The sequence below is a fragment of the Hippopotamus amphibius genome, chromosome 14 (genome assembly GCF_030028045.1).
Source record: "Hippopotamus amphibius kiboko isolate mHipAmp2 chromosome 14, mHipAmp2.hap2, whole genome shotgun sequence".
Classification (NCBI taxonomy): Eukaryota; Metazoa; Chordata; class Mammalia; order Artiodactyla; family Hippopotamidae; genus Hippopotamus; species Hippopotamus amphibius.
In genome coordinates, this window is record NC_080199.1 from 37,659,906 (window position 1) to 37,672,467 (window position 12,562).

At 33.3% G+C, this 12,562-nt stretch overlaps 1 protein-coding gene across 2 annotated transcripts in view; it reads left to right on the forward strand.

Annotated features, from left to right (window-relative positions):
* The window catches only part of DACH1 (dachshund family transcription factor 1), a 400,280-nt gene that overhangs the window by 248,079 nt on the left and 139,639 nt on the right, over positions 1-12,562 (forward strand). The window lies entirely within an intron of this gene.

The window sequence follows — 12,562 nt, forward strand, 5'->3', positions numbered from 1 at the left end:
ACCACGGGGTGAATTGATGGCAGTGAAATCATGAGGGAGATGGAGAAGAGACTGGGGAGGGATTTTCCCAATAATGTTTGTCTTTATTGGAAAAAAAAATCATGTACATTTAATCCTCTGTGGCAAATGGTAGGTGTTACAGCACATTAGTATACAAATAAGCATAGTGTTATTTTATAAAAGATATCACCTCAGACAAGTGCCATGAGATTCTAGGTCAGAAAGGCCCTGAGAACATGCTACATCAGAAAAATGATACTTTACTGGACTATTTAGAGAAGTAAACCAATAAATTGGAATTGACTGGTTGATTTGAGTGACATTTGTTATTCAAAATACCAGTTTTGAGAAAAAGATTCTTGGGAGTACATTGTCATAACATGTAAAGAGATTTCCCTTCATTTAAACTAAATTACTGGTTTATGTTGATCTGCATATTTCCGTATATTTGTCATGACAGTGCTTGCATTCTACTTGGTGTACTGAACAAAGAAACTTTCCATTTTAAACAAACAAACAAAAAAACCCCAAAACGCCAGTTTTCCTTAAGCTTGGTTTAGATTTCATTTTTAATCTTTTGGAATTGAAAATACATATTCGATTTAAATGTAATGTTGTTGGACCCTCCTTTTTATGTTCCCCTCCTAGTCCCCTAACCTTTCCTTCAAAGATCTAGCTACCTATTTAGCCACAAATTGTTCTATTTATTTATTTTTTATTCTTCTGTAAATTCAAACTTGCTGTTTCCTCTGCCAGAGATGTCGTTCTTCCTTCTTTAGACTACATTTCCAGTGTTTCCTTTTCTGTGGAGAACTTCCCCACTCAAGAGAGCATGCTCTTGACCTAGAGTGCCTTGTTCGTACCTGTAAATGGCAAATGAAGATGTATCCCTAATACGACATAATGAGATAATTTTACTCTTTGAGCTTTGTGATGCCATTGTCTCAATTTTCATAAAACAATGTATAGTTCTTCCTTCTATCATCCATTTCTTTGTATACTTTCTAAAACTCACATAGATTACAGTTATTTATAATCACAATGCATTAAACCATATATGTAAACACAGTGTGTATAAACCATACATTTCCACTTTGCTTCTCAAATCCTCAAAATGTATAAACACTACAGTATTTTCCTCTTCCATTGGTAGGCTCTGAGCACCTTGGGGGCCAAACAGTTTCCCCTCTGTATTTACCAGTGTTTGGAGTAGGGACCGCAGTCACCACTCATTCAGTGAATTAAATTTAAAAAATGAGTTAAAGAGGAAGAATCATGAAAACAAAGAAATATTAAAGTCTTTTATTTTTTAAGATATACTGTTTCCAATTAAACCTAAAAAACAAGGTTTGAAAGAGGAGTGTCATTTGAGACCATCTACTCATCAACCATTTGGTTACTTCGTGAATGAAAAAAACACAATTCAATGTTAGTGTCACTGCCTGTGGCAAGTTGCTTTTTGAGGAGATGATCAGTTTGGGACAAGTCAAATTTAAAATCTCTAAAAGGAATTTTTGGTCTTCCTCCCCTAGACCTGCGCATTCTTCAGTCTTCTCATCTCCATTGGTAACTGCATGTTTCTACCTACTTTCTCATGCCCCAAACCTTGGAGCCATCTTTGACTCGGGCCTCTCTTATACCCACATACAGTGTGTCCCCAGATGCACCCATCTTTTACCCTTTCCTCACCTCTTGCCTGGATCAGTGTGGAGCTATTCTAACCTGTTTCCTTGTTTCCTGCCTTCCCCTTTACAACTGACAGAGTGCTCCTGTGAACACCTATGTCAGACCAGGTCACTCCTCTGCATATAGCTATCTCAGTTCTTCCCATTTCATGTAGACTAAAATAATATAAGCCTTTTTGATGGCCTGTAATCCCATGCATGATGGACTCCTGGCTTCTTCTCCACTGTGGCTGCTTTCCTTCCCACTCTTACTTTCACTCACTCAACTTTAGTCACTCTAGCCTCCCTGCCTTTTCTCAATGCTCCTGCCTCAGGGTCTTTGCATTGCTGTTACCTCTTGTTGGAATCCTCTTCTCCATTGATCTTGTTCTCTTGTCTCCTTCAAATGTCACCTTCTTTTTAAGGCTTTTACCAACAACCCTGTTTTAAATCACAGTCTTCCTCCTCAATGTGAAAATGCTCCCTATCCTGCTTTCCTGCTTTACATCTCCATGGCATTTATCATAATCTGACATGCCATGTAATTTATCTAACATCAGATTATTCAAATGTCAGCCTCATGGGGACTGCGATATTGTTGTCCAATTTGTTCATTGCTAATCCCAGTGCCTAGAAGAGTGTCTGCAACCAATATTTATTGAAAGAATGAATTAACAAGGGATGTATGTTTTGGAGCACAAAAACATAGTAATAATAATATTGTTGAACAGATTTAACTAAGACAAACTATGAGCATGTCCATTGTTCTTTAATGAAAGTACTAAGTTTTTCAGTTAGATCTAAGGGTAAAAAAATGCCCTCAAAAATTCTTTGCACGAAGTGATGAAATAGTTAAAACATTTATTTTTTAAATGTGACATGCTCTAGGAACTACACATCACTTCGGCTCATGTTTACACATTATACTACTATAACTGCTTAAAATGTAGGGATTTTTAATTGAATTTTATGGCTGGTCTACATTGTTGATAGTAATTTTTATGTTATAGCTTATGAGTTTAGTCATAGAAGGATACAGAGAAATTTCCATTGATGTAATAAAATATCTATAAAAGCAAAATGGTGTTTCCTTAGTAAGTAGTTATGTTATATATCTCTAAATCTCTGAACATTCAATTATAAAAGAACACATTTGAGAATGAATATTTAGTAAATGGAATAACTTTCTTGAAAACAATAAGAATCAATGATATATTCCTAAATCTATTATATAAAGTATATATTTTTAAGAAACTATTTTGTAATATATAAAGTACCATAGCCATTTATATTTATAAACTGGACCCCATGACTTCCCTCAAATTTCCTTATTAGTGGTACCCATAATCAAGCAGATTATTTCTTTTTATGTATGGGTATTTCAAATATATTTAATGTGTATGCTTTGTCAATTGAATCTCATCTAACATACCAAAAGAGCTATGAGAAGCTGTACTTATATTCTTTCATCTTTTTAAAAAAATTTATTTTAGTTTGGTAAGAACACACAGCAGGAGATCCACCCTCTTAACTTTTTAATTGTACAACACTGTATTGTTAACTATAGGTACCATGTTGCACACTAGATCTCTAATTCTTATTCATCCTGTTTAACTAAAACTTTATGCCTGTTGATTAACAGCAACTTATTTCTCGTTGTCCCCTCCTAAGTGAAATAAGCCAGTCACAAAAGGGCACATACTGAATGTTTCCACTTACAGGAGACATCTGAAATAGTCAAATTTATGTTATTGTCTTTTATTCCAGTTTTTTAAATGGCCACATAGGTTTTTAACTAGAAAATGCATTATTAACTAATGCTTACAGGAATCAAGTAATTAACTGAAAAATTCAAGATTCTATTTTTCTTAGGAACACTGAGAATTTTAAGCTTTCCAAAAGCACATGCATTAATCGAATTTAATGTGAAGCCAGAATGATTATTCTCCATAGTTAGTAATAGATATTTAAGGTATTTTACTTATTTCACCATGGGAACGATGATGAAAAATGGGAATATTCCATCATTATTAACCTTTAAAATCTCCTACGTTAATGATTATGAATACTTGTGGCTGAAAGCATACATAATCTTGCTATTTTATTTTTACTTCTGTATATTCCCACTCAACAGCACATTCTTGGATTTTGAAATGGATAACATTCATTTGACATTTTGCCATCTAAAAATTAAAATTTCTGTGCTTGCTTTGAATGCATCTGGGAATCTAGAAATGAAATTTTGATAGAAGTAAAAATGCCACTGGGAATATTATTGATTACCTGGAGTGTGTGGCATTCATTTACCAATTACAACATATTAGCCAAGTCATCTGGAAATGAGTTGCTTTTTATTCTTACAATCATTGACATAACAGATGATTTACATCCATTGTTTATAGAAGCTTGCATATGATCTTAATATCTGAGAACACAAAATATCTGATGAATTCTGTAGAATGTAGACAATCTGAAAAATGTTTTCAGAGTACATTAACATCTCTGAATTGTAAGACTAGTAGTCACAAAACATTGGTCTGAACATCTATACTATTTTCAACAAAAAGGTGTTCTTTGTTAACTGCTAACTTAAAAACAATAAAAATAAAAACAATCCCTCAAAAGTTTTTATATTGTCTCAGATTCATGCCTGGCTTTAGTCAGTCAAACATTACACTTCAACTCGCAGGCTAATTTTTCCTATCATTCTATTGTGACATAAGCATAACTATTGTGCACTCTTCTTGTTTCTAAAAATCTGTACTCTGAGGCAGCTCCTTAGCAAGTTCATTTGTTGTTAAATCCTATTATGTTTCCTAGATGCCAAAGCATCACATTAATGCTAATTGTAATGCATCGCCTTTATTTGAAATGCCAATTCACGGAATGCCTATTCTAGACCATGTACTGGGTAAGCTTAGGTGATGCAGAGACTAAAGATGGAACCTTAAGGAACCCCTTGTTGGAATATTGCATTTCCCTTATTAAAACTGAGACAGTCAAGTTCTACTTGGTTTTCTAGAACTTACCAGTTTTAAATTGTATTCCCTTTTCTTTTAATGCTTATAGTATATTAACTATTTTTTAATTTGTTTTGAATTTTTTAATGTGCTCTGCTCAAGTCTAATATTTCTTAAGAATAGCCGTAATTTCCTTTCTATAATTTTATAAACTCCAAACAGACATGGTATTTTTTTTTCCAGACACTTCTTTTTCCTTCTCCTCCTCTTCCTCATGACGGCACCTGTTATATGATAGATGCTTTGTATACACTCATGATCTAATCTGTGTGATACTGTGATCCTTACCCTTGGTTATTGTTATATTACACATGAGAGGCTGAGGCTCATATAGCTTCTTTAACATCTCATCCCTGTTTCATTTCTGTCTGACTTCAAAACCTGTGATCTTAACCTTGACTTTGCTGCTGAGTAATTACTGTCTTTATCAATTACCTAGTTCTACATGTTTTATGCTGCATGTTCATCATCTCACTTGACTCTGTGGTTGCTCTGAAATAGGTATTATGTCCATTTTCCAGGTGAAGTGTTTTTTTTAAATTATTTTAGTTATTTATTTATTTTGGCTGCATTGGGTCTTCATTGCTGTGCCTGGGCTTTCTCTAGCTGTGGCGGGCGGGGGCTACTCTTTGTTGTGGTGCCCGGGCTTCTCAGTGCGGTGGCCTCTCCTATTGTGGAGAATGGGCTCCAGGCTCACAGGCTTCAGTAGTTGTGGCACTTGGGTTCAGTAGTTGTGGCTCTAAAGCACAGGCTCAACAGCTGTGGCTCACAGGCTTAACAGCTGTGGCTCACAGGCTTAGTTACTCTGCTGCATGTAGGATCTTCCCGGGCCAGGGCTCGAACCTATGTCCCCTGAATTGGCAGGCAGATTCTTAACCCCTGCACCACCAGGGAAGTCCCAGATAAAGTGTTTCAGGTACAGAGTGAATTTTTATGCTTAGGGCTGTGAAGATAATATTTAAAGTCACCTGTAACATTGCCAAATTCTGTGCTTTGTCAGCCACCTCAGAATGACTAATAAGTGATTATTCCTAGTGAGGTAAAATTAAGTCTAGAGGAAAAAAATTCCCTTTCTTATTATTACCTTTTTTTAGATTCAATTGTTGGCATGGAAGTAATGAGTTTTCTGGAAGAAACTTTAGAGCAGTTTTCTAATCTTGTGCTTATTGTCTGAAGTAGTACTAGGATAGTATTTGAGTTTCTAAATTAATACATAACCCGGATGTTCTAAAAAGTCCTAAAAATGTTATCAGATATAGCAGCAATGCTTTTCTTTTTTCTATTGGAGTATAATTGCTTTACAATGTTGTGTTCGTTTCTGATGTACAATGAAGTGAATCAGCTATATGTATACCTGTATCCCCTCCCTCTTGGACCTCCCTTTCACCCCACCCCACCCCCATCCCACCCATCTAGGTCATCACAGAGCACAGAGCTGAGCTTCCTGTGCTAGCAACAATTCTCGAAGTGTGGTCCCAGGACCCATGCAGAGGAAGGTTCCCAAAGGCTCAGGGAGTTCAAGAAGTCAAAACTTTTTTTCATAATAATACTAAGACCTTAGTGACTTTCTAAAAACTCTTATTCTCTCATGAGTATACACGAGTTTTTTAGAGGCTACATGATTTGTGACACCATAACAGACGAAATGCAGAACTGGGTATGAAAATCCAACTGACTGCTCTTAAGCCAGATGTTAAAGAATTTTGCAAAAGTGTATATTTTGGGGAAAATATATATATTTCTCATGAAACATGCTATTTATGCTAATATGCAATGAAATTGTAGTCACTTTTAATTGATCACTAAATATTTTTTAAATTCTCAATTTTCTTTTCTAACATGGTAAGTATTGACAGGTATAACCAATGTGTGTAAAGAGATCCTGAAACCAAAATGTTTGAGAGTCACTGATATCAAGAGCTATGTGTTATAAACAAGACCCTTGAATTTTAGAATCTATACTAAAAAACCTGGATCTACTTATGTTAAGTTTTACTCCAGGATTTTCTTTATAAATGCTTGTAGTCAGTGATGGTAGTGAGAAGAAGTAGTAGTCTCAAATGAGAAACTTGGAAATCTTAGGCACGCTAAAGTATAGTCTCAAGGAAGGTTGACAGTGAAGATAAACAAAAAGCTATTTTCAATATGAAAAAATACTCCTTATGCCTTTCATTCTGAACTATATGGTAAATGGCTGAGCTAAAATTTAAGAGTATTGTGGAACCAATAGGCCAGTTGTATATTTATCCATCAAATGTTAATTATTTGGAACGAAGAATCATAGTCCTATAAGCACATACTAAACATGTAGAATATGCAAATAAATCCCTTCTCTCTAGTCAAAGCAAGGTTTTAGTTCATTAAGCCATTTCTCCTTTCAACATTTTAAAGTACAGTGTATGACTTTTAAGATCGAATCACAAGATCTGTTTTCCTTTGACCCTCTTTGTAGGTTCAGGATATAGGGAGTTGGCATTTAGTGATATTCAAGATTTTGCATGTGTTTATAATAGGTTGTCTTTCTGTTTTTGATATGTGAAGTTTAAAGCACATTGTGGCTTGTGAACCCGAGAATACTTTATGTTTTTTAATCGGAAGAAGAGCCATAATGTTTTTTTTAATATTAATTTGCACCTCTTTAGATTTCCACAGAGGACATTTTTAAAATTTATGTGTAGCATAAACACTCCTTTTAGTTAATTGTAGAAGTTTAACGCTGACTGTATTTACAGCCCCATAGGTAAAGTTGAAAATTTACATATTAAACATAGTTGCTCTCGGGCATGGTTTAAGAAAATGATCTGTGTTCTTAATAGTACCTTTAGCATAAAAGTGCGAATGTCATTTACTGAAATGTAAAGAGGAAATCAATGCTGAAGAAGATGATGATGAGGTATGAATTATATTATATTATATTATATTATATTATATTATATTATATGAAGCATATAAATAATATTAAGTTGGCAAATTTTGTTCTTTTTTCAGTATTTGATCATTTTTCATTTAATGAGGCTATGAGTTGATGTTTATTTCAATATGATGAAAATGCTAGACTTAGAATTAGTTTCATAGCTATTTTATATCTTTTTAGGTGAATCAAAAGTTTAATATTAATGAATTCAAAGCTAAATTTCCAAAATAAATTAAGGAATTGTGTAACCACGTTTATATTTTTCATAGTGATTAACTTTATTCCTAGAGTCAATACTGATTTATAGTGTACAAAATGAGTATATAATTTGATGTAATGAAGATGACTTGGTTGTTCATTTGCTATGTGTAGCAAAATAAAAGTTTTTTTATTTTTAAAAGACTTGCTATGAAAAGCTGAGAAGGGATAGTCTCTTATGATATTTAAAGCTATAAAAATAATAATTATTAATATTTTTCAGTTAATATTTGTCCTTTCCTTAAGCAGTATTAAGGATACTTAAAGCATAGTCCAAAATTAGAGTTGACAATTGCAAATACAAACCGACCAACACAGTAATAAAATCAATACTTACATTTCCCTTGAGGCCACTATTTACTGTTTGCTGCACCATTTCCTTAATGGAATGGCAGTTATGTTTGCAGAAACCTTGTAACTACCATTTTTATGCTTTAACTAAAAGCAGCTTTCTTGAAGAAGTATGATATAGAAATTCTTAAGCTACTGTTAAAAATTGTCATAACCATTTAATAATCAATATGAGTGCAGGGAAGGCAACCTTTCTTTTTAAAATACTTTTCTGATACACACTATCACATTTCATAATGCAGTGGTATTTTTCTAATAATGGCAATATGTCCTTTATGTCTTCATTATGATCGACTTAATTTGTAAATATCTAGCTATACTTAAACAATTTGTGCAGTTTAAATGAACATGCAATTACTGGGGTACATTTCATTTTGGGGTTGATTTTGACAGTGCACTGTAAAAAAATAAAAGGAACGAGGGGAGTAAGGGAAATTAGCAGTTTATTTTATTCCACACGTTCAAATTAGTTTCAAAATGTAATTGACAAAATGATTTACTAATCTCCTTTAGTTGATTTTTCTTTTCTTGCTATTATGATTGGACAGTGATTTTCCTTTTCTATTCATTATTTTGCATTTTTTATGAAGAAATTACTTCAGAAGTGAAATATACCTGCAATTCCATCATATTGTCTATTTCTCTTTTTACTATACTTCCCACTGCATTTGAAATTATGTAATATCAATATGGCATTTCATGTCAATTCTTTTGACAGATTTAAATATTTCTAGGATTTAATCAAAGTTAAAAGATCATTTATCTTCACCTGTGATTCCAGTTTTGTCTTAAATACAGTAATAGCGTTAGTCCTCCAAGATGCAAGGGTACGTTTTACCTCCCAGAGGAATTTATGCATGGTCAAACTTTGTTTTTATTAGTAACTGTACAGACTAAAGTAGAGAAGTTGTGTGAACAGAATTCATGGCCCTTTTTAGAGAACATGTTTGAAACAGGATATTGAAAATAAAGCCCATTGGCCAACTCAGGTCTTTTTATATGATGATGTCAGCAACTATGTTGCGTGATAAAGCTGCAATATTTTCATGACAAAGAAAAATTCATATCCACATCTTTAATAAATGAAGGAGAAAATAAAAAATGTCTTTAGTCAATTCATATATTCCCATCAGAAGCTTTGTAGCGTCTCTCAAACTAAATATTGAGAGTAAGATCAGAATGAAAGTGGTGTTGCATCAGAATTGATCGCTGAAGTTATTACATTGTCACATGTATCCCATATTCAGGCTTTTCACACAAAGCTTTGAAGAGCCCTACAGGACAAACCAAATGTAATTGATACAGAATCATTGCTTCACAACAGCTGCAGTAACAAGGTGCTGTAGCTTTTACTTTAATCTACCTTTCTTTCTGAGAGTTTATTATGTTTTTGAATTTATTCTTTTGTAGATCTGGGAGCTATCTTTTTTATGGAAATTCATCTTTTTAGAAGATTTGTACTCTCTTTTTCAAACACTAATACATTCATTCAAGTATCCTATTATTCAGATCCAGCTGGCTTTTATCTGGTGATATTTACTTCAAAAAGCCAAGCTAAATGGTATCATAGATTAATTCTCAGGGCACAGGGAAGCTTTTTTAGAGAAAAACATGATTTGGTAATTACTTGAAATATCATAATAAAAATCACAGAAAATGTCAAAAATGTATTGTATAATCCGTCCTAATAGGAAACATCAAAAAATTGTTTCATTGAAAATGTGATATTCTGAGTCCATCATAAGTTTTCATTTCAGTCAAACATAACTGGAAAGTTTGCTTGGGGTTCTAATAAACTCTATTATGAGTTTCAGGTTTATATTGTTTGTTCACACAAAGCAGTGAAACTTCAAAAGGGACATTATCCACTGCTATCTCTTACATAAATCAAACTAGAAATAAGACACATTTTACAATTCAATTTAAGATCCCACTGAGACAATAATGTTGCAAGCTGTGCATTTTGCAAAGTAATATAGTAATGTCTAGTTTGCATTTTTGAAAAACCAAATTAATCACACTTTATTGAATACGTTGGAGCAAACCTAAAATTCATCTATTATTAAAAACTTGTGCAACAAACAAACTATATTTTATACATAAAGGACAAACTCATTTATTCATTAGGATAAAACACTTGTAGTTTGCATTTTGCATCCATGAAAGAAATGACATTCGCGATGGGGGCTGCTTTGAATTTTTAAAAGCAGTCTATGCATAGTAAGCTGCTTGAAAATTTATTTTAACATGTTTACCAGGTTTAAAGCATCCAGATAAAAATAGAATTTGACTTGAAAAATTTGGCGTAGGGAAACAAAAATCATTAAAGTAAATGATATGTCCTATAAAGACATCTTATACAAATAAAAAATCAGATTGTGTTTTATTTTACATGTTAGCAACTTAAAATAATGTGATCACTTTATGATTTTGATAAGGAAAATAGAACCCTCCACAGGCAAAATAAAGGCTTATCATGCTCTGTGATATTATCAAGCTAAAGAAAATTAGTACTTTTTGCATGTATATATGTGGATGTACAATTCTAATACAACATTCTATATATTATTAGAAATCAAAATTTTTATGGCATCACTTAGAAATTATTACCTGTGTAATATATATTGTTATTTTTGAGGTCAGTATTGAGGAATTCTAGTGAATAGTGAGGGAAAGTGAACAGCAAGAATAGTAGCTAAGCCTGGGAAGTTTTATACTGGTGCATATTTTTCAATGTCAGGATACTAAACACTTTTGCTCTCTGCTGATGTGTATAATATTCTGTATGATAATAGTTATTGTAGGTGCTACAGAATAGTAATATATATTCTGCACAGAATAGAAGTAGCAATATTAAAACACATTCCCAGATTTAATTTTTCAATGAAATATTAAAGCCAAACTTGTTATATTTCAGAAACCTTATTATTAAATCATGGATTTGGGGGGAATATTACCTTCTCCAGTTATGTCACTCAGAGAGGGTCTAAAAAGAGCCTGTCAGCTCTGAATCTACCAAGCACCCTGCCTTGCATTTCTAAGAATTCTATATGACTCATATTCACTGACAAGCTGTTACCTTCTGTTAAGAAAGAGTAAATTATATCTTTTTATGTGAAGACTTCAAAACAGGATACACACAGTGTTCCTTTTATTGGGGAAAAACTCTGCAGTGCATTTATAAAAGGAATTCGTTTACAAGGCACTGGATTCAGATATGGGGAAGAGTATGCAGTATATCCTCGTTCGATATAATTGTTTTGTCATGTCTGCCTCTGGAAACCAATTTGTTCTTCTATCATCATCTCAGAAAATTCTAATGATAAAGAACACAAGATTTTTTTTTCTATTTTATCAATTTTCCAGTGGCATGAAATATGAGAACCAGGATTCTTGTCCTGGTCATATCGGTGTCGATGTGGTAGGTGACAGAACTTGGGATGATTATTCCTGATGATGAGTCTCTTTTCCTGCTTCTGACTATCTGATACATCACTTTAATCATATCTCTTCCCTGCCTAAGATGATGACCAGACTCATCATGCTGACGTCTGAGAACTCTCATTCTCATCTCCCTACCCTACCTAATTCTTTCTGACTCCTGATGCTTTCCTAATATGTACTTTCTCCTCCAGTCAACTGAGCTACCCACCTGTCATCCAGATCTACTGTTCATGTTTGTCTTTGCTTCATCGCACGGTCTAGGCAATTATCTCAAGTAGGTGTGCTCTGTTGTACAGTGGGAAGGATTTAGGACCAAGGATCACACAAATAAGTGTGTTCTGAGTCCAGCTCTTTACCTAAAGACTTATGTGTCCTCAAACATTTCATTTAATCATCCTGAATCTCAGTTTCCTATACTGTAAAATGAGGGGAGGGTACTGGATTGTGTCATCTTCTCAGCAAAGTCTTCTCAAAGTACCCTCGTAACACACATGCTTATATATATTCACACATGCAAAAATTATTTCATCCTTCTATTACACGTGCTCATTTAATTTGCCATGTCACTTTATGTATTTACTCATTTTTTTTTCCTGCCCACTTCCCAATGAGAATATAAATTCCCTGAGAATACATATTTTTATCTATTTTTTTCACTGCTGTATTGTCATTGCTTACAACAATGCCTGGCATATAATAGGTGTTTGATATATGTTAAAAGAAAGAATGTTTGATTTTTGTGTCTATTTTGTACTATAGCATTGTCTGATTCAAATATATGCAGAAAAATAAATTGTATGTTGTGTACTGATGTTAAAATATAATTTTTTATTCCTTGACCTGTATACCATAATATTCTTGGCATTTGGTTCTCTTTATGTGATCACATATTGATATTTTAAAAAATTATT